Source organism: Taudactylus pleione, unplaced genomic scaffold (genome assembly GCF_031769625.1).
Source record: "Taudactylus pleione unplaced genomic scaffold, aTauple2 ptg000547l, whole genome shotgun sequence".
NCBI classification, from domain to species: Eukaryota; Metazoa; Chordata; class Amphibia; order Anura; family Myobatrachidae; genus Taudactylus; species Taudactylus pleione.
The window spans coordinates 671,811-695,559 of record NW_028284949.1 but is presented as its reverse complement, the minus strand read 5'-3'; the positions used below and the strand labels follow the sequence as shown (position 1 = coordinate 695,559).

General features: G+C 45.7%; 1 pseudogene; it reads right to left on the bottom strand.

Annotated features, from left to right (window-relative positions):
• Positions 1–23,749, bottom strand: part of LOC148500722 (NACHT, LRR and PYD domains-containing protein 12-like) — a 125,989-nt pseudogene that overhangs the window by 93,647 nt on the left and 8,593 nt on the right.

The window sequence follows — 23,749 nt, the reverse complement described above, 5'->3', positions numbered from 1 at the left end:
GTACTGCTATGGGTTAATTATTAATACCATATAATAATATACTATCCAGTACATAAGGAGACCAGTATGTACATATATGTTCAGGGCAGTGCTAGATTCTTCTGATGATACCCCAGACTTGCTCTGGAATGGTGCCCACATCTGAAATAAAAACACTCAGCTCAGACAGGATGGACCTACTGCTGTATCTAGTGGCTTACAGTGATCGCCGGAATTATGCAACACAATTATACTTTGTATAATGCATATTAAAGCTGGATAAGTGCTAATTATACCCTTTTCATGGGCTGGCCACACTCACAATCCAGCATTTGGAAACCCCTCTCTAGAAATCCTGCGTTTGCCACTGATGATCACACCTCACAGCACAAAGATCCGGTCACTGACTACGTGAAGAACTAGGCATACTCACTCTGGTGGAGCACTGAGTAGAGAGAGGTGTCACTCTAGGAGCTATGGGGGTCACCTTTAACATTTTTATAAAGGTCCACAAAGTTGTAGTTACACTCCTGACTTATTATTTATGGTCTCATTATGTTACTGAACTGGGCTGCTATATTATGTTGTTTTCCTGGTCTTACAATATAATCTACTTACTCTAGTATCTCCATCTGACACTGATCAAACAATCCAGATAAACTGGACCCAGCCTGAGTCACGTCCTCTGTAACAGGAAATCTGCAGCAACTGAACCTGCACAAAACACAGACACAATGTTACTGTAAATAATAAAATTAAATCTTACAGCATAGCCCAAGATAATATATTATATAACCTTTAAAACATGGATGTGACCTGTAATCTACAGGTGAGATCTAACATTTTATATATTTTTTTTTCAGTAAAGGAAATATGCTGATTAGTATCCTCTATGTTGTTACAATATATAAAGCCAGGTACCCACTGTGCAATACTCTGACCTATCAGTCAATTTGCAGCAGGGTGGTCTGATTATTGCACAATGTGTGCACAGCTCGTTGGGCCGATGGTTGTTCACAAACCAGTCAGATCAGCTCCGAAAAACAGGAGTGGTGAATGAGGTTCATCTGTCCAGATGAGCAGATATTGTACCTCAAATGCAGTGTGTATGTGATCAGGATGATGACATTTACTAGGTAGGAATGGTAATTGTGAAAATTGTAAGGCTCCAGTCTCTGGCACACTGGCCAATCCCAGGGCCAGATTAACAATGGGGCGGATGGAGCTACAGCTCCAGGCCTCCACATAAAAATAGGCCCATCAATATGACAGAATGATTACCAGCTGCCTAACTGCCCATAAATTTTAAGTATTTAAATAGTTTTTCTAGTCCCCCCCCAAAAAAAAACAACAACAACATTTTGCAATCTTTCTTTTTCTATGTAGTTAGAGAGACATTGTGGTTATAGTTTAGGGGGTGTATACACCAAGGTGACTAACCACACCCACACAGCACTGATCACAGCTCTTCCCCTTCTCAGTATAGGCCCTTGAACATTTTCAGCTCCAGGCCCATGTGGGCCTTACTCCGGCCCTGGCCAATCCCAGGAATGGTCATAACTGTCAGCAGTGGGGGAGGTGAGTATAGACAGCTGCTATCTAAGGCTATTAGGCTGGACATGGGGATGCATCAGGCTGACACACAGAGTCCTGCATGTTGGGGCTTTATTCTCTAGTATGTGGGCTGTTAAACTGGTTATTTTGCTATCATTTGTAGAGATGAGTGGTTCGGTTTTCCCGGAAACTGAACACACTTAGAGGGGTATTCAATATGAAACGTAAACTTCGCTGTCGAAGTTTACGTTCCATATCAGAGATTATTCTGGGATAAAGTATCGGGCGCGCGCCCGCTTTATCCCCGTATTCAATATCAAATCTACAAAAACGGGAAGGTGCGAAGTGGGATTTGCGTAAAAAAACAAAATTTTCCTTGAAAAAATTGTAGGACCCCCCTAAAGTTGTAAAAACATGGGGGATCACTATGGGTACCCATGTTTTAGCCTGCAAATGAAAGTCGGGGATTTAAATAGCCGCAGCAGGTGTTTTTTCCCGACATTGAAGAAGTGACGCAGAAGAGCACTTAGGTTATTTTTTTCGTTTTTTTAAGTGGTCCCATCAAATTTGGGGTACATGAAAATGGGTACTAGCATATTTTTATGTCCCTAAAGTAAGTTTTTAAAAATTCTGCAACTATGCACCTGCCGCTAATAATCTATTCTAGAATACACCTGCCACATACTTGCAGAATAGCCCTGAACCTATTTCCCTATTTTTAAACACTTTTTTCCCATTTTTTTTTTTTTTCACCTCAATTTTTAAATTAATTTTTTGGGGTGTCCCTATTTATTTATTTTTTTGACACAGTTCTTTTTAAAATGTCATTCCCAGGGGTGCAGGCTATTTTTTTTAAGCCTACACCCCTAAACCACAATTCTGCACTTTTTTTCGCCACCTATTCAGTGGTGAAAAGTTATCCCCGTTTTTTTTCAAAGACTTTTTGAACCTGCGAAAAGTCTTTGAAATTGAATACAGTGTAAAACTAAAACCTGCGATAATGACGTCATAGGTGCGATATTAACGCAAAAACTGAGTTTTCGCTCCATATTGAATTCCCCTATTAAACTTTGGGGGTTTGAGTGATTCCAAGTCCTGGCTTTCGTCTTTCCACAAACTTTGGATCCCAAAATGAGGAAAAACATCATCTTACTGGCATCGGCTCATATGTGTTTTGGATAGCATATAAATGTCCCTCACAGCCACCATTTCACACAGAAATGCGGAAGAAGAGAGTGTGCCATCAGGGAGCCATTAGGAGTTAGTTAAGTTTAGGTTTAGAGTTTAATAGTTGATAAATCTGGGGACAGTAGTCTGGGAAGCATGACTGCAGGCATCATTGTCACTGTACAAAATAAATTAAATAGTGTGTTATCCTTCCAGTGTAGGCATCGGTGTGACAAAATTTCAAAGACCAGAATTTGTATACTGTGGTGCACGGAGAGAGAGAAATTAATAAAATATAACTTTTATTATATATATTAAAAAGCCGTTAATTAAAATGACTGCAAAATAATACTAAGAATTGTGAATAAAGATAGAAATTGTGATTAAAATTAATAACTGTGTGCAGGAATGCCGCTTTAAGTGTCTCTTTATAATATTTCCTGTATTGGGGAGTTTATATTTTATTATTAGATGAAGGTGGGAGTAACAGACATCCCCAGGGATTTACACTATTCAACTGCAGTATTTTGATAGGACTAAAATGACACCCTGCTCCCACTGTGGGCCTGATTCAGCTTTGGGAATAGAGGGGCTGATTCAGCCCCGCTCGCAAGCGGGGCGATGTTGGGCCAGTGCACATGTGTATGCCAGAGCCAGCTCCGGCGTGCGCGAGACCCGGCCAGCGACGGGCGCTCTGTCGCTCCGGGTCTCGCACCAAAACGGGGCAGCTGTCGCTGTTCCCAAAGGAATGCCTGCCATTTGGGGGCGGCCCTACTGACATCACTAGTGATGTCAGTAGGTGGACTTCCTGCTCTATTAGAGCAGGAAGTCCACTCGGGCTTGTGGGAACGAGACCCTACCACTAGGGTCTCATTGTAAGCCCGATGGTCGTGATGGTCGCGACCATCACGACCATCAACCTGGCCGATCGCAATAGCTGTAGGTGGTCACCCACAGCTATGCGAGTGGCCAGGAGGCTGCACAAAAAAAAAAAAAAACACACCCTGATTCAGAGCGAGCGCTCTCTCAGAGCGTCTGGCTCTGATCAGGCCCAGAGTGAGATATCTTACTCAACTGAACTGATAATCTTGGTGAAACCATGCTGCACTGCAGGTGGGGCAGATTTAAAATGTGCAGAGAGATTTAGATTTGGGAGGGAGGTGTCCAAACTGACATCTAAATTGTTGAGTAATAATAAAGCTGTGCAGTATTTGTGGGCTACATTCAAAAGCAGCCAGTATTTATCCCACATGCACAAAACATTTATGTATTTATACCCCTTGCATTGCAACATGGTTTGTCCAGGTTCACAGTTAAGTGCTATTTCTCACTGTATGGGGCATATGTATCAAAGCTTGATGTGAGATAAAATTGTGAGATATACATCACCAACCAATCAGCTTCTAACTTACATTTTGCAGGCTGTGTTTAAGAAATGATAGTTTGGAGCTGATTGGTTGGTGATCTATATTTCACAATTTTATCTCACATCAAGCCTTGATACATATGCCCCTATTCCCAAAGTTGAATTTCTGGTGTCAAGAAGCCACTTCTCTCCAAGAAAAACATCAGGGACTTACTGATATTCTGCAAAAGGTACAGGGATTGGAGTGCTGAGGATTAAGGTTATTTTCTCTGATGAATCCCCTTTTAGATTGTTTGGGGCATCTGGAAAAACGCTTGTCTGGAGGTGGAAAGGTGAGCACTACCATCAATCCTGTGTCATGCAACAGTGAAGCATCCTGAGACCATTCATGTGTGGGGTTGCTTCTCAGCCAAGGGAGTGGGATCAATCATGATTTTGCCTAAGAGCACAGCCATGAATAAAAAATGGTACCAAAACATCCTCCAAGAGCAACTTCTCCCAACTATCCAAGAACAGTTTGGTGTCACAAGCCGCTAATGCGAATACCGAGTGACCGTTAACTGAACTACTATCAGCTGTCCATCATCCCTGGTCTGTCTGGATTGGCTCCTGTGGTTTTTTCCTTCTGGCGCGAAGGCTGCTCTGAAGCCGGTGATAGCGTTTCACGTGTTTCTGGTTCTAGTGGTTAGTCTCCTGTTGCAGTCGAGTACCCAGTCTCCTGTCTATTCTGTATATTATCCTGCCATTTGTGTCATACAGACGGCATGGTCTGCATACCAGTTACCTGCCGCTTTTATCATCTAGGTGGCATGGTCTGCACAACAGTGTACTGCCGCTAGTGTCAACTTGGTGGCACTTAGCGCACCCCAGCTTCCTGAGTACACAATCCTGTACTGCCGCTAGTGTCAACTCGGTGCCACTTAGCACATCCCAGCGTCCTGAGTACGCAATCTTGTGTACTGCCTCTAGTGTCATCTCCACGGCACTTAGAGCACCTCAGCATCCTGAGTACTCTATCTTGTGTACAACTGCTAGTGTCATCCCGGTGGCATTAGCACACCTCAGCATCTTCCAGCCAAGTCTCACCAGCTCTCAAGGCTGCTACACAGCCCAAAGGCTGCATCTTGTCTAACGGCCCCAAAGGCCGCAACCTGCCAAGAGTTATCGCCCCTCAAGGCTGTTAACGGCCATAGCTTGCCAAGTGTACCATCCCTCAAGGCTTTTGCGGGACTGCTCTAAAGATTGCATCCTTTATCATAACATTTGGTGATGAACAATGCCTTTTTCTGCATGATTGAGCACCTTGCCAGGTGCTCCATCAAAAGTGATAACTAAGTGGCTCGAGGAAAAAAACATCAAAATTTTCGGTCCATGGCCAGGAAGCTCTCCAGACCTATGGGCCTGATTCAGACCCGGTCGCAAGCGCTGAGCTTTCTGGGGCTTGCGGCCACGAGACCCTACCACAAGGGTCTTGTTGCAAGCCTATCAACCTGGCCGCTCGCTATAGCTGTGGGTGGTCACCCACAGCTATGCGAGCGGCCAGGAGGTCACTCCCAAAAAAAAAAAAAAAGCCCTGATTCAGAGCGAGCGCTCTTTCAGAGCGTCCGGCTCTGAATCAGGGTCTTATTCCAATTGAGAACTTGTTGCCAATCCTCAAGAGGTGGGTGGACAAACAAAAGCCCACAAATTCTAACAAACTCCAAGCACTGATTAGGCAAGAATGGGCGGCCATCAGTCAGTATGTGGCCCAGAAGTTGATTAACAGCATGTCAGGGTGAATTGCAGGGGTCTTGAAAAAAGGGTCAACACTGCAAATATTGGGCCTGATTCTGAGCCGCTCGTAAGCGGCTCGATGTTTAGGCACTGCTCACGCGTGGCGTGCATAGTGCACGTGCGCAAGCCCCGGTGCGAGGGAGAAATTCCCTCACTCCGGGGCTCGCAACAAAGTGGGCGGCTGTCGATGTTGATTGATAGCTCGCCCCGTTTGTTAGGCGTGGCGGGGGGGTGACTGGACAAATGGAGGCATTCCTGAAGGAACGCCTGCCATTTGTGGGCGGCCCCACTGACATCACGAGTGATGTCAGTGATGTGCTTCCGGCTCTGTTAGAGCCAAAAGCACACTGGGGCTTGCGGCAGATGAGACCCTACCACAAGGGTCTCATCGCAAACCCCGATGGTCGACCATCGTGACCATCACCTGGCCGCTCACTCACAGCGTACCGAGCGGCCAGGGGGCCGCACTAAAAAAAATAGGTGCCGGCTTTTTGCGAGCACCTCTGAATCAGGGCCACTGGCTCTTTGCAAAAACTTAATGTAATTGTCAATGAAAGCCTATGACCAAAGTCGTAACTAGACTTTTTGGTGCCCTTTGCCAGAAAGAGCATTGGCGCCCCCCTCATTTTTCAAAGGGACATAATGCACCCAAAAAAAGGGCCATGGCTTCATGGGGAAGGGCCAGGGAAGAGATAGGAGAGGCCAGGAGATGCTGGGGATGAAATAAGAGGAAGCTACAAGTGAGAATGATAATAAACAGAAATTTGACAGGCCCAAACAGCGACCCCTGAACTGTGGTGCCCTGTGTGATGGCACCGGCCGCACTACCCTAGCTACAGCCCTGCCTATGACACTTATGAAATGCTTGTAATTTTACTTCAGTATACCATAGTAACATCTGACAAAAAGGTCTAAAAACACTGAAGCAGCTAACTATAATAAAATCAATACTTGTGGCATTCTCAAAACTTTTGGCCATGGCTTTACAATTTGTCATTTTTGGCTGGAGGAGCTTGCACACTGTGGGTCTCATTTAGACCCAGTCGCAAGCGCTGAGCACTCGGAACTGGGTCGATGTTAAGGCCCTGCGCACGCGCGGCGGCCGCACTGCGTGTGCGAGAGAGATTTTCTCTCGCTCCGGAGCTCACTACAAAAGGGGCGGCTTTCGATGTTGATCGACAGCTCACCCCGTTTTGTAGGCGGGTGGGGGGTGGCTACACAAACGGAGGCATTCCTAACGGAACGCCTGCCATTTTGTGGGCAGATACACTGACATCAGCAGTGATGTCAGTGGGGAGCTTCCTGCTCGATCAGAGCGGGAAGCCCCTGGGGCTTGCGGTTGCCGAGACCCAACCTTAGGGTCTCGTCACAAGCCCCGATGGTCACGATGGTCTTGACCATCGCGACCATCAACCTGGTCGGTCGCTAAAGCTGTGGGTGGTAACCCACAGCTTAGCTAGCGACCAGGAGGCCGCACTTGAAAAATGAAGTGGCTGCCCTCATTGAGAGGGCGCTAACTTCTAGCGACCGCCTCTGAATGAGGGCCTGTATGTGCTGAGTGTCAAGCATCTGCTTTTTCCTTTATTGCTCCTCTCCATGATGTCACATTGAGATTTTACATACCTCAGTTCCTTTCTAGGTGATTAAGCTATACAATATTGAAAACGCAATCCAAATTCATCCCATAGTTATTGCGTAATGCCGGAACGAACAGACAGACAAACACAATTTACAAAATAGTTTTTTTGTCTCAAAAGTTCATACACAGTCACAAGGAGTACATTTCTCCCAAAAGAAAATCTATGTACCGACACATACATTACAACTTACTAAGTATAGATAGCAAGCAGGGGTAGAACTATGGGAGACAATGGAGGCACCTGCCACCGGGCGCCAGCACCGAAGGGGCACCTCCTCCATTGCCCACAATATATTCACCTCACTTAAGGCTGTTCTATATTAGTTTTGTGCATATGTGATAGATAGATAGCTAAATATACATATAGATATATAGATAGATATAAGATAGATAGATAGATAAATATGAGATAGATATATAGATAGATATAAGATAGATAGATAGATAAATATGAGATAGATATACAGATAGGTAGATAGATATATATGAGATAGATAGAAAGATAGATAGGTAGATATACAGATAGATATGAGGTAGATAGATAGATAGTTATGAGATAGAAAGATATTAGATAAATATGAGATAGATAGATAGATAGATATACAGATAGAAAGATATGAGAGAGATAGATATGCACCATATTCATTTTCCCTTTTGTTTTAGGGGGGCACCAAACTATAACTTGCCTCCGGGCATCTGGGATGAACTTACGCCACTGATAGCAAGCATCAGTAAAATAGTTGAGATCCCCATTCACACCATGCTCCAAATTATGTAAGTTGAAGAAATCTCCATTTATATTGTGGCACTACTTGCTGATAAAGTAGGTTGAATTTGCTCAATATGCATATAGAAAATAAATAGATCAAATATACAGTATACAACTGTCATTCAGGCCCAGAACTGTGACCTACCAAAGTTCTGTGGACTGTCTGTTCCCATTGTGTCCTCTCAACTACAAAATTAGGTGAAATAAAACGTATCTTACAACTTATATTAGGTTCAAACCTTTGATTGCTTCCTACGGGCCACAAGAAAAAAATATTCTCGGCAATGTGTCAAATACATACCTAAGTTGTGAACACTTAGAAAGTGCTTTAGATAGATCATTCCGAGCCTCTGGTCCTATTGTGTATTGATAAAAAGAAACAGTATGTTGTATTGTACTTCTCTCCAAGCAGTAGGCTACAGTTTGGTAACCAATGTTCACATGGTTCTCTGGTGTACCATCAATATCCACATTAAGAAAGTGAGACATCATTCTCTCCACAAAGTCCTCATCCTGTGTCTCGTACAGGTAGCATAGTATCTCATTATGGCAGTTTGGTGACTTTTTCTTTAGCCATTCCTCCAAGACAGTTTTTTCTCTGAAGGAAATGGGACAACCAGTAAATGACTGAGTCTCCGGAATATGTTTTTCATTTGAAAGACCAAATAAAAATCGTACAGTTAATTTCAGATGTAGCTGATATTTTGATGCCTCCAGTAATTGTATTACTTTACTAATTTTTAAGTCAATATAAGGTTCTTTCACAGATATATCATCCAGGACATAGTAGAGAGCAGCAAAGAACTCCTGTACACTCAGATGAATGAAGCTGTAGCAGGTGCGGGTGTCAGTGTCCCTGTGGAAGATGTTCTCATTCAGAAACACAGACTCCAGCTCTGACATTGAGAGTCCATATCTATCAAGATCTGATTCTTCAAATATGATTCTCTGGTCCCAAACTCCTTCATTGGCCAAAGCACACAGCTTCTTTATACATCTGCTTATAGGCTGGACAGAGTCCCTTCCATGATACTTTATTAAACTCTTTATGTACAATAGGTAAATGGATGTGGCTGTCCTGGAATTAATCACAAATAATCCCTCTTTTATTAGTGGTCTCATTACAGAACATATAATCCAGCAAGTTATAGGGACAGCACACATGGTGAATAGAGTATCATTGTCCTTAACTGTACGAAGAGCCAGGTCTGCTTGTTCTTTGGTTTCAAAGAAATTATAGAAATATTCTTCACGGTCTATCCCTGTAAACCCCAGAATTTCCACATATCGAAGACTATCAATAACATCTACCAACTTCATCAGTCAGAACGGCCTTGTGGTGATGATTAGTGAGCTGTCACTGAGCAGTGTTTTCTTCAATAAACTCTTTAGAAGGATTTCTTTTGAGACCTCCTGAAATGGATCATCACAAATCTCTGTAATATTCATTGATAGCCATTTTATTTCATCCAAACCATCAACAATAAATAGAATTTCTTCAGAGGTAAGGAAGATTGATTGCAATAAATCAGATGGCCATGACCTACCAAAGTAGCTGGATATATACCCAGCCAGGCTTATGTTACCAGTGATGGTGTGGACTTCTCTACAGCTTATGTAGAACACAAACTGAAACTTGTTTTTATACAGATCCCCAGAGGCCCAGTCCAGTATGATCTTCTGGGATGTCAGAGTCTTCCCTATCCCGGCAGGTCCCTGTAACACCACAGTATTGGGAATAGTTCCATCATCATCAGGATCAAATAGAGCCTTTATAGTGATTGGGGAATACTCATCTGATGATCTTTTTGCCATAATCTGTAGATGCCTCTGGCCTGAAGATTTTATCTCATGTTGTCTCTCCCCTTCATCCCGATGGTTCTTTATCAGTAAAAGACTGGTGTATTCTTTCTTCATATTCAGACCTTTCCCTAATCTTTTATCATGATGTTTAAGAACATGGTATTTCCTTCTCATCTGATCCATGTATCTTAATCTGCAGTCTGTATAGGATTTAAAAATATATATAAAATAGTAAATACCTTTACAAGCAGAACCTAAATTACATTTCTTTAGAGTCAATGAGGCTTTGCCCAACAAGTATATAAAAACAGCTTGTATGTTAAAACAAGAAATGTTTTCAATGTAGAGAAAATATTCCCAAAAAATCAGAACTAGATATATGCACTTGATAATAAAATGGCCATTACTTACACAAACATATTTGTGGAGGCAGCACTCCTAGCTAACAACAGTTTCTGCTTTAAAAGGCCATGATTTAGTACAGGCCTAGCCAACCTGTCACTTACAGTTGTTGTGAAAATCCCAGCATGCCCTGCCACAGTTGTGCTATTAGGGAATTCTAAATCTGTACCAGGGCATGCTGGGATGTGTAGTTTCACAACAGCTGGAGAGCCACATTTTGGCCAGGCCTAATGTAGAGCGTGGTCTTGGCTGTTACAAACCTTCCATCTCTAGGGATAACTGGAAGCAACAATTTTCTATTAGCAGTATAGAATGTATACAGGTATTTAATTGCAATGGAAGTTATAGAGAAAATGGCCAAGTAAAATGATTGCATCCTGTTGGTGGAGTGCTATGGAAAGTCAGTATGAGTCATGCTTTTCACTAGCTGCATTCGGAGTATTTAAGAAAAAGCTAAACTGTGGTCCAGGGGTCTGCACTGTATGAAGATGGTCAATTAATAACAGCTCTATTTATTTAAAATAATGTAAAAAAGTAAATAAAAAACCTTTAGATTCGGATTGCATGACTAACTACAGAGCGTACAGACTGGTATGAAAGCTTCTTTTTCTAGGAAAAGTACTTTAGGGAGTGGCTGCAACCCTACTGGAAACCTGTCTGTTAACCCATTATATTTATGATCCATTCAGGATTCAGGATATGACATAGCAATGAAAAAGTCAGTGCTTTAATGCTCTTCTGATGGCAGCAGGAAGAGGGGGTTGGGCAATCTTAATATCCTGGATCTTTCTGTAGAATTTGATATCAGTTGTCATGGGATTCCAATAGAGCTCCATAAAAGTTATCCTAGCATATATAATATAAGGGTTCCTTGCACAATTGCTTGTGTAAGTCTCCAACCATGTTAAAGAAACTGCCACTGGAAACATCTCCATTGTCATCCATCTCAGAGAAACTTCCTATGCTAATTCAGTTGGGGTGTCCATCAGAGCATTAAACACTAGGTCCTAAAGGATCTAATAAATGGAGATGTCCTCTTCGCTGCTTGGAAGACAAAAATTATGAATTCTTCTGAGGCCAATTTGGCATCCAAGGAGACACTCATTACTGATACTTGTACCTTCAGTCTGGATCATGCAAGACTTTTACTGAATCCATCCTAATGTCATGGAAGGGTGAATAGTTGCTTTGGTTAGATCTTTAGGGACACACCATGTGATACATTTCTTCCAAATTCTGTAATACACTATTGGAGATATAGTTCTTGTTTTGAAGAGCGCCTGGATACCTGTGGACTTGCTCAAGGATCACCTCTGCTTTGGACCTGCCATTCCAGCTCTATTATTTCCTGTATCTGCATTATCTGTCAGTTCTAATATACAGTATGCATCTTGTGATTAAGGACATCTGTTGCAGTTCTCATGTCTCCCATTATTCAGTGTATATATAACTCACCGGTTACTCAAAACTCATTAGCCTGTTACCATGCTCTGTACCATAAGTTCCTGATGACCATCACAGACTCTACTTGTCTTCTCCTGTTCTGTGTATGTCACGCCGAAACGGCTGTCGGCTGAAGGATGTGCATTCTCCCTCTGAATGTCTGCACTGGCAGTTTTACGACCCTGGCTTACTAATGTTGCAGCTCCTTTTTAGTGGGTTAAATGAGTGAACACATCACTGTATACATTCATGCTGCTACCTTTTATAACGACTTTTTTTGCATATATGGATTGATGTGCTGGCTCATTGATTTATATTGAAAGCACCATTATGTGCCATGCACTCTTGGACTTATATACAGTATGTGGTGTGTAATGTTAGATTGTGTGTATATATATATGAAATATAAGATGAGAAAAGGGGACGCTCTATAGTGCATGAATCAGTTTATTCACAGAAAGTAAAAAACATATAATTCCTGGTTAGAAGCTTGTAGTTCTCGTACCACATTGAAAAGCTCTGTGGGCTGGATACCACATGATAATACTGCACCACATCGGCAAACCCCGTCTCAGCCACGAGTCCCATCAGTCCCTTAGCCGAAGTGCAATGCCGCTCACATGCCGCACTCGGTGACCACCGGAGCTCCATGCCAGTCCGCGGATGCCTGGGTGCGTGTGGCGTCAGTCAGGCCAAGCACTTTCTGTGAATAAACTGATTCATGCACTATAGAGCGCCCCCTTTTGTCATCTTATATTTCATAGATCCATTTAACCCAGTGAATCCCTGGGTAGTCAAAGGGGAGCTGCGGACCATATTCAAAGGATCCTAGTGCAATCTCCTAAATTACACTCTGGAGGACTTTTTTATGCTGGATATATATTTGGTGATATTAATATAAGGACAGCTAGAAGTGCTAGCACGCTGGTATCTTTGTATTGCATATATATATATATATTAGGGATGAGCGGGTTCGGTTCCCTGAGAACCGAACCCACCCGAACTTCGGGGATCCGGGGCGATCCGAGCCCAAGCTCGGATCTCCCTGTCTGCCCCGGATCCCTCTCCCGAGGCAAAACCTCGAGATCTGCTGTCGGATCTCGAGGTTTTGCCTCGAGCGGCCATTTAAAAAAAAATGCCTTTGCCTTTAATGGGCAAAGTGCTGATTGGCTGACAGAGCCGTCTGTCACGGCTCTCAGCCAATCAGCATTATGGTGCTCATTTGCATGTAGCACGGACTCGTGAGATCCGTGCTACATGCATCTGTGTGATTGACAGTGACACAGAGCACAGATGGGTCAGTGAGACCCGTCTGTGCTGCTGTGTATTTCAATGACACAGATGCACGCACGGACCAGGAGATCCGTGCTACTTGCATCTGTGTCATTGACACAGAGCACTAACGGGTCCGTGAGACCCGTCTGTGCTGCTGTGGTAAATAAAAAAAAAAAAACCTGTGTAAAAAGAGAAAAAAATGGCGTGCCCCCCCCCCAAAAAAAGAGCAACCAGCCCCGGGCATTAGTGACCCAGTGCTGGGTGTGCTTAAATACAGGGGACAAACGACATAGGGGTCCCCTGTACTTAAACACAACCAGCACCGGGCTAGTCAGAACCAGAGCTGGTTGCCAAAATACGGGGGACAAACGACGTAGGGGTCCCCCGTATTCTGCGCAACCAGCTCTGGGCTCTGATCCGGTCCTGGTTCTGGAAATACAGGGGAAAAAAATGAGTAGGGTTCCCCTGTATGTTCCAGAACCAGCACTGGACTTTTTCTAGCGGGGGGCTGATGCCACAGCCAGGGGAGCCCTTTCACCGGGCCCCCCAGCCGCAGCATCAGCCCTGACCGCTAGTCAGCCCAGGCCGGGGATCCCTGGAGAGCTGGGGACCCCCCCAATAAAGGGGTCACCCTCTCCAGGGCACCCCAGGCCCAGGCTGATAGCCCGGGGCTATCCCCGCCACCCCTGGTGGCGGTGGGTGGCGGGTTGATTGTGTGGTGTGGTGTAAATAAAGAATATCAAACATTGTCTTTACAAGTAGAACTGCAAGTCCCAGCAAGCCTGCCCCGCATGCTGGTACTTGGAGAACCACAAGTACCAGCATGCAGGGCATTAAGGGCCCACTAGTACCTGTAGTTCACCTGTAAAAAAATGTTTAAAAAAAACACAGGACACACACACCGTGACAGTATAAGTTTATTAAACATACATACACACACACACACACATGTACACATACTCACCTATGTAACCCTGTAGCATCGGTCCACTTGTCCGGTAAAGTATCCATAGGGGACCTGTGAAAAAAAACATACTCACCATCTCCTATGCGAGGTTCTGTCCTCTTCGTTCCAAAGTAGGCATCCCCGGACTTGGCAAAAAAAAAAAACGAAAACGCGATCCACGAACTTAGTACCGTTCTATAGAACGGTACTTCCCGAATGAGAGCTTAGCGGCGGGGTATCACCATGGAAACCCCGCTGCTAAGCGTTCATTGGCTGAGAGAGGTCATCTCCCGTCTCTCAGCCAATGAACGGCTCCCTCCATTGTAGTCAATGGTGGGAACCGCAGGGTAAACTTTAATAACCTTGCGGCTCCCAGCATTGACTACAATGGAGGGAGCCGTTCATTGGCTGAGAGAGACGGGAGATGGCCTCTCTCAGCCAATGAACGCTTAGCAGCGGGGTTTCCATGGTGATACCCCGCCGCTAAGCTCTCATTCGGGAAGTACCGTTCTATAGAACGGTACTAAGTTCGTGGATCGCGTTTTCGTTTTTTTTTTTTGCCAAGTCCGGGGATGCCTACTTTGGAACGAAGAGGACAGAACCTCGCATAGGAGATGGTGAGTATGTTTTTTTTCACAGGTCCCCTATGGATACTTTACCGGACAAGTGGACCGATGCTACAGGTTACATAGGTGAGTATGTGTACATGTGTGTGTGTGTATGTATGTTTAATAAACTTATACTGTCACGGTGTGTGTGTCCTGTGTTTTTTTAAACATTTTTTTTACAGGTGAACTACAGGTACTAGTGGGCCCTTAATGCCCTGCATGCTGGTACTTGTGGTTCTCCAAGTACCAGCATGCGGGGCAGGCTAGCTGGGACTTGCAGTTCTACTTGTAAAGACAATGTTTGATATTCTTTATTTACACCACACCACACAATCAACCCGCCACCCACCGCCACCAGGGGTGGCGGGGATAGCCCCGGGCTATCAGCCTGGGCCTGGGGTGCCCTGGAGAGGGTGACCCCTTTATTGGGGGGGTCCCCAGCTCTCCAGGGATCCCCGGCCTGGGCTGACTAGCGGTCAGGGTTGATGCTGCGGCTGGGGGGCCCGGTGAAAGGGCTCCCCTGGCTGTGGCATCAGCCCCCCGCTAGAAAAAGTCCAGTGCTGGTTCTGGAACATACAGGGGAACCCTACTCATTTTTTGTCCCCTATATTTCCAGAACCAGGACCGGATCAGAGCCCAGAGCTGGTTGCGCAGAATACAGGGGACCCCTACGTCGTTTGTCCCCCGTATTTTGGCAACCAGCGCTGGTTCTGACTAGCCCGGTGCTGGTTGTGCTTAAGTACAGGGGACCCCTACGTCGTTTGTCCCCTGTATTTAAGCACACCCAGCACTGGGTTACTAATGCCCGGGGCTGGTTGCTCTTTTTTGGGGGGGTGCACGCCATTTTTTTCTTTTTTTACACAGGTTTTTTTTTTTTTTTTTACCACAGCAGCACAGACGGGTCTCACGGACCTGTCATTGCTCTGTGCCAATCACACAGATGCATGTAGCACGGATCTCCCGGGTTCGTGCTACATGCAAATGGGCACCATAACGCTGATTGGCTTCCTGTCTGCCACTGCAGTGCCACTCCTAGATGGGCCACGTGTTTGTGCCGCCCCCTTGTGTCGCTTAGCATAGTCATCCAGCTTCCTCGGTACAACCTTTTGGCCTAAAAACAATATTGTGAGGTGTGAGGTGTTCAGAATAGAGTGGAAATGAGTGGAAATTAATGTTATTGGGGTTATTAATAGCGTAGGAACAAAAAAAGGCCCATTTATGTGATTTTAGCGGGTTTTTTTTATTTTTTAAGAAAAAATCCAGATCCAAAACACAAAACCCAGAACCCAAAACACGGAAGGGTGGTTTTGGCAAAACCAATCCAGATCCAAAACACGAAGAAAGATCCAGATCCAAAACCAAAACACAAAACACGAAAAGTGTCCGGTGCACACCCCTAATATATATATATATATATTAGGGGTGTGCACCGGCCACTTTTCGTGTTTTGTGTTTTGGTTTTGGATCTGGATCTTTCTTCGTGTTTTGGATCTGGATTGGTTTTGCCAAAACCACCCTTCCGTGTTTTGGGTTCTGGGTTTTGTGTTTTGGATCTGTATTTTTTTGAAAAAAAGCATAAAAACAGCTAAAATCACAGAATTTGTAGGTTTTTCTGCTCCTATGCTATTATTAACCTCAATAACCTTAATTTCCACTCATTTCCAGTCTATTCTGAACACCTCACACCTCACAATAGTGTTTTTATGTCCAAAAGGTTGCACCGAGGTAGCTGGATGACTATGCTAAGCGACACGAGTGGGCGGCACAAACACGTGACCCATCTAGGAGTGACACTGCAGTGGCAGACAGGATGGCAGTTAGAAAAACTAGGCCCCAAACTGTACATAATGCAAAGAAAAAAAGAGGTGCAAGATGGAATTGTCCTTGGGCCCTCCCACCCACCCTTATGTTGTATAAACAGGACATGCACACTTTAACAAATCAATCATTTCAGCGCCAGGGTCTGCCACACAACTGTGGCTGAAATGATTGGTTCGTTTGGGCCCCCACAAAACAAGCTGGCAATTAATGTGTCCCTGCACAAACTGGCTCTACGGAGGCAAGATGTCATCCTCATCCTCCTCATCCACCGATTCCTCACCCTCTTCAGTGTGTACATCCTCATCCTCACAAAGTATTAACTCGTCCCCACTTGAATCCACCACCACAGGTCCCTCTGTACGTTCTGGAGGCTGGTCTCCCTGGAAGAGCTGATAATTCATTTTGATGAACATCATCTTCTCCACATTCTGTGGAAGCAACCTCCTACGCCTTTCGCTGACAAGGTTCCCGGCTGCACTAAACACTCTTTCGGAGTACACACTGGAGGGGGGGCAACTCAGGTAAAATAGAGCCAGTTTGTACAGGGGCCTCCAAATTGCCTCTTTTTCCTGCCAGTACAGGTATGGACTGTCTGACATGCCTACTTGGATGCTGTCACCGATGTAATCCTCCACCATTCTGTCAATGGTGACAGTATCATATGCAGTGACAGTAGACATGTCAGAAATTGTTGCCAGGTCCTTCAGTCCGGACCAGATGTCCAAACTTGGTCCTGCCTGCCCTGCATCACCGCCAGCGGGTTGCTTAGGATACCTAAGTTTTTTCCTGGCAGCCCCAGTTGCGGGAGAAAATGAAGAAGGAGCCGTTGACGTGTCACGTTCCGCTTCAGCTGACAGTGTGTTCACCAGCAGGTCTTTGCACCTCTGCAGGCTTGTGTCGGCCGGAAAGAGAGACACCACATAGGCTTTAAACCTAGGATCGAGCACGGTGGCCAAAACGTAGTGGTCTGATTTCAACAGATTGACCACCCTGGAATCCTGGCAAAGCGAATGAAGGGCTTCATCCACAAGTCCCACATGCCGAGCGGAATCGCTCCGTCTTAGCTCCTCCTTCACTTTCTCCAGCTGCTTCTGCAAAAGCCTGATGAGGGGAATGACCTGACTCAAGCTGGCAGTGTCTGAACTGACTTCACGTGTGGCAAGTTCGAAGGGCTGAAGAACCTTGCACAACACGGAAATCATTCTCCACTGCGCTTGAGTCAGGTGCATACCCCCTCCTTTGCCTATGTCATAGGTGGATGTATAGGCTTGTATGGCCTTTTGCTGCTCCTCCATCCTCTGAAGCATATAGAGGGTTGAGTTCCACCGCGTCACAACCTCTTGCTTCAGGTGATGGCGGGGCAGGTTCAAGAGTGTTTGCTGGCGCTCCAGTCTTCGGCACGCAGTCGCTGAATGGCGAAAGTGGCCAGAAATTTTTCGGGCCACCCAAAGCGTCTCCTGCACGCCCCTGTCGCTTTTCAGAAAATTCTGCACCACCAAGTTTATTGTGTGAGCAAAACATGGGACGTGCTGGAATTTGCCCAGATGTAATGCCCGCACAATATTGGTGGCGTTGTCAGATATCACAAATCCCCAGGAGAGTCTAAGTGGGGTAAGCCACTGGGCGATGATTTCCCTCAGTTTCTCTAAGAGGTTGTCGGCGGTGTGCCTCTTACTGAAACCGGTGATACACAGCGTAGCCTGCCTTGTAACGAGCTGGCGTTTCTGAGATGCTGCTACTGGTGACGCTGCTGCTGTTGCTGCGTAAGGTGATACATCTACCCAGTGGGCTGTCACAGTCATATAGTCCTTAGTCTGCCCTGTTCCACTTGTCCACATGTCCGTGGTTAAGTGGACATTGTGTACAACGGCATTTTTCAGGACACTGAGGACACTTTTTCTGACGTTTCTGTACAGTCTCGGTATCGCCTGCCTAGTGAAGTGGAATCTAGACGGGATTTGGAACCGGGGACACACTACCTCCATCAATTGTCTAAATCCCACTGCACTAATGGCGGATACCGGACGCACGTCTAACACCAACATAGCAGTCAAGGCCTCAGTTATACGTTTTGCTTCAGGATGACTGCTGTCGTACTTCATCCTCCTCGCTAAGGACTGTTGGAGGGTCAATTGTTTAGTAAAAGTAGTGGTGTTCCTACTTCCTCTCTGGGATGATGAACGACTCCCAGCAGCAGCAGCAACAGCAGCAGCGGCAGCAGTAGGCGTAGCAATGCAGGATCCTCCGGAGGAATCCCGGATAGGAGAGTCAGTCATGCCAGTGATATGGCCTGCAGGACTACTTCCAATCCTAACTAAGGAGGAAATTGACGAGGAGGGAGTTGACGGTGTGGTTTGCAGGCGCTTGGATACAACAGGACAACGGGATTTAGGTGTCCCTGGACTGCTTACGGTCTTAGCCAAAGTTTCTGAACTTGACAGTAACTTTTTATGAACGCGCTGCAGGTGCCGTATAAGGGAGGATGTTCCTAGGTGGTTGACGTCCCTACCCCTACTTATTTCACCTTTACATATGGTACATATGGCAAGACAGTTGTTGTCCGGATTTGGATAGAAATATTGCCAGACCAAAGAGGTGGAATGTTTGGTCTTCTGCCCAGGCATGACCGTGATGGGCTTTTTCATCCCACGGACAACAACTGTCTCCCCCGGAGCCTGATTTAAACAAACCACATCACCATCAGAATCCTCCTCGCCAACTTCCTCCTCAGCGCCAGCTACACCAGTATCCTCATCCTGTTGTACTTCAACAGTGACATCTTCAATTTGCATATCAGCAAGTGGACTGTGGGTGCTCCTTTCAGCACTTGCAGGGGGCGTGCAAATGGTGGAAAGAGCCACCTCTTCCCGTCCAGTGCTGGGAAGGTCAGGCATCGCAACCACCACCACACTTGGACTCTCCTTGGGGATTTGTGATATCTTCTTAGAAAGCACAGTTCTTCGCTGTGCTTTTGCCAGCTTAACTCTTTTGATTTTTTTAGTGGGAGGAGTGCTTCCATCGTCATGTGAAGCTGAACCACTAGTCATGAACATACTAGGGATCGACCTTAGCCGTTCCTTGCCACTCCGTGTCGTAAATGGCATATTGGCAAGTTTACGTTTCTCTTCAGCTGATTTAAATGTCTTTTTCAAGGTCATTTTCCTGAACTTTGCCATTTGGGATTGTATGTGCCCTCTACTATGACATTGGGCATCGGCCTTGGCAGACGACGTTGATGGCATGTTATCGTCTATGTCATGACTAGTGGCAGCAGCTTCAGCACTAGGAGGAAGTGGTTCTTGATCTTTCTCTATTTTATTTTTATCGGAGAAAGTTTGGTCCTCCATTTATGTTATATCGATTTGATATATACGTGCGGCTAAACACAGAAAATAATTTTTTTTTGGGTTTGGACTGGAGTGTACTTTGTGGGTTACAGCACCCTTTAACGGTCAAGCCAGCCGGCCCTTTACTTATGACACAGGCGCACGCTTGGCACTACTTTGCTGATGCACGTGCGGCTACTGCGCACACAATTCACAAACACAGAAAATAATTTTTTTTTGGTTTGGACTGGAGTGTACTTTCGGGGGTTACAGCACCCTTTAACGGTCAAGCCAGCCGGCCCTTTACTTATGACACAGGCGCACGCTTGGCACTACTTTGTTGATGCACGTGCGGCTACTGCGCACACAATTCACAAACACAGAAAATAATTTTTTTTTGGTTTGGACTGGAGTGTACTTTCGGGGGTTACAGCACCCTTTAACGGTCAAGCCAGCCGGCCCTTTACTTATGACACAGGCGCACGCTTGGCACTACTTTGTTGATGCACGTGCGGCTACTGCGCACACAATTCACAAACACAGAAAATAATTTTTTTTTGGTTTGGACTGGAGTGTACTTTCGGGGGTTACAGCACCCTTTAACGGTCAAGCCAGCCGGCCCTTTACTTATGACACAGGCGCACGCTTGGCACTACTTTGTTGATGCACGTGCGGCTACTGCGCACACAATTCACAAACACAGAAAATAATTTTTTTTTGGTTTGGACTGGAGTGTACTTTGGGGGTTACAGCACCCTTTAACGGTCAAGCCAGCCGGCCCTTTACTTATGACACAGGCGCACGCTTGGCACTACTTTGTTGATGCACGTGCGGCTACTGCGCACACAATTCACAAACACAGAAAATAATTTTTTTTTTGGTTTGGACTGGAGTGTACTTTCGGGGGTTACAGCACCCTTAACGGTCAAGCCAGCCGGCCCTTTACTTATGACACAGGTGCACGCTTGGCACTACTTTGTTGATGCACGTGCGGCTACTGCGCACACAATTCACAAACACAGAAAATAATTTTTTTTTTGGTTTGGACTGGAGTGTACTTTCGGGGGTTACAGCACCCTTAACGGTCAAGCCAGCCGGCCCTTTACTTATGACACAGGCGCACGCTTGGCACTACTTTGTTGATGCACGTGCGGCTACTGCGCACACAATTCACAAACACAGAAAATAATTTTTTTTTGGTTTGGACTGGAGTGTACTTTCGGGGGTTACAGCACCCTTAACGGTCAAGCCAGCCGGCCCTTTACTTATGACACAGGCGCACGCTTGGCACTACTTTGTTGATGCACGTGCGGCTACTGCGCACACAATTCACAAACACAGAAAATAATTTTTTTTTTGGTTTGGACTGGAGTGTACTTTCGGGGGTTACAGCACCCTTAACGGTCAAGCCAGCCGGCCCTTTACTTATGACACAGGTGCACGCTTGGCACTACTTTGTTGATGCACGTGCGGCTACTGCGCACACAATTCACAAACACAGAAAATAATTTTTTTTTGGTTTGGACTGGAGTGTACTTTGGGGGTTACAGCACCCTTTAACGGTCAAGCCAGCCGGCCCTTTACTTATGACACAGGCGCACGCTTGGCACTACTTTGTTGATGCACGTGCGGCTACTGCGCACACAATTCACAAACACAGAAAATAATTTTTTTTTTGGTTTGGACTGGAGTGTACTTTCGGGGGTTACAGCACCCTTAACGGTCAAGCCAGCCGGCCCTTTACTTATGACACAGGTGCACGCTTGGCACTACTTTGTTGATGCACGTGCGGCTACTGCGCACACAATTCACAAACACAGAAAATAATTTTTTTTTTGGTTTGGACTGGAGTGTACTTTCGGGGGTTACAGCACCCTTAACGGTCAAGCCAGCCGGCCCTTTACTTATGACACAGGCGCACGCTTGGCACTACTTTGTTGATGCACGTGCGGCTACTGCGCACACAATTCACAAACACAGAAAATAATTTTTTTTTGGTTTGGACTGGAGTGTACTTTCGGGGGTTACAGCACCCTTAACGGTCAAGCCAGCCGGCCCTTTACTTATGACACAGGCGCACGCTTGGCACTACTTTGTTGATGCACGTGCGGCTACTGCGCACACAATTCACAAACACAGAAAATAATTTTTTTTTTGGTTTGGACTGGAGTGTACTTTCGGGGGTTACAGCACCCTTAACGGTCAAGCCAGCCGGCCCTTTACTTATGACACAGGTGCACGCTTGGCACTACTTTGTTGATGCACGTGCGGCTACTGCGCACACAATTCACAAACACAGAAAATAATTTTTTTTTTGGTTTGGACTGGAGTGTACTTTCGGAGGTTACAGCACCCTTAACGGTCAAGCCAGTCGGCCCTTTACTTATGACACAGGCGCACGCTTGGCACTACTTTGTTGATGCACGTGCGGCTACTGCGCACACAATTCACAAACACAGAAAATAATTTTTTTTTGGTTTGGACTGGAGTGTACTTTCGGGGGTTACAGCACCCTTAACGGTCAAGCCAGCCGGCCCTTTACTTATGACACAGGTGCACGCTTGGCACTACTTTGTTGATGCACGTGCGGCTACTGCGCACACAATTCACAAACACAGAAAATAATTTTTTTTTTGGTTTGGACTGGAGTGTACTTTCGGAGGTTACAGCACCCTTAACGGTCAAGCCAGTCGGCCCTTTACTTATGACACAGGCGCACGCTTGGCACTACTTTGTTGATGCACGTGCGGCTACTGCGCACACAATTCACAAACACAGAAAATAATTTTTTTTTTGGTTTGGACTGGAGTGTACTTTCGGGGGTTACAGCACCCTTAACGGTCAAGCCAGCCGGCCCTTTACTTATGACACAGGCGCACGCTTGGCACTACTTTGTTGATGCACGTGCGGCTACTGCGCACACAATTCACAAACACAGAAAATATTTTTTTTTTTGGTTTGGACTGGAGTGTACTTTCGGAGGTTACAGCACCCTTAACGGTCAAGCCAGTCGGCCCTTTACTTATGACACAGGCGCACGCTTGGCACTACTTTGTTGATGCACGTGCGGCTACTGCGCACACAATTCACAAACACAGAAAATAATTTTTTTTTTGGTTTGGACTGGAGTGTACTTTCGGGGGTTACAGCACCCTTAACGGTCAAGCCAGCCGGCCCTTTACTTATGACACAGGCGCACGCTTGGCACTACTTTGTTGATGCACGTGCGGCTACTGCGCACACAATTCACAAACACAGAAAATAATTTTTTTTTGGTTTGGACTGGAGTGTACTTTCGGGGGTTACAGCACCCTTTAACGGTCAAGCCAGCCGGCCCTTTACTTATGACACAGGCGCACACTTGGCACTACTTTGTTGATGCACGTGCGGCTACTGCGCACACAATTCACAAACACAGAAAATATATTATTTTTTTAGCACTTGGGGGGAGCACCCCTGATGGACAGAGCACCCCCTGGACAACACTACAGCACTCCTTTAGGACTGGGACACTGCACAGGACTTTGGAGTGGACACAGCCCCTATGGAGAACTGACTGCACAACACAGTCCAGCCAGCCCCTATGGACTTTGAAGTAGTGGACACAGCCCCTATTAACAACAGCAGCACAGCACAACACAGCCAGCCCCTATGGACTTTGAAGTAGTGGACAACAGCAGCACTACACTACACTACACTACACTACACTACACAGCCCTAACTCCCACCCTCCCTCTTCACTGTCCACAGCCGAGTGAGAAAATGGCGCCGACGCGGGTACCTTATATAGGATCCAAAACCCGCGAGACTCGGAAGGCGGGATGATGACGTTTTGCCTCGATTTCAGATCCGAGTCAGGCGGGAAAAGTCGAGCCTGA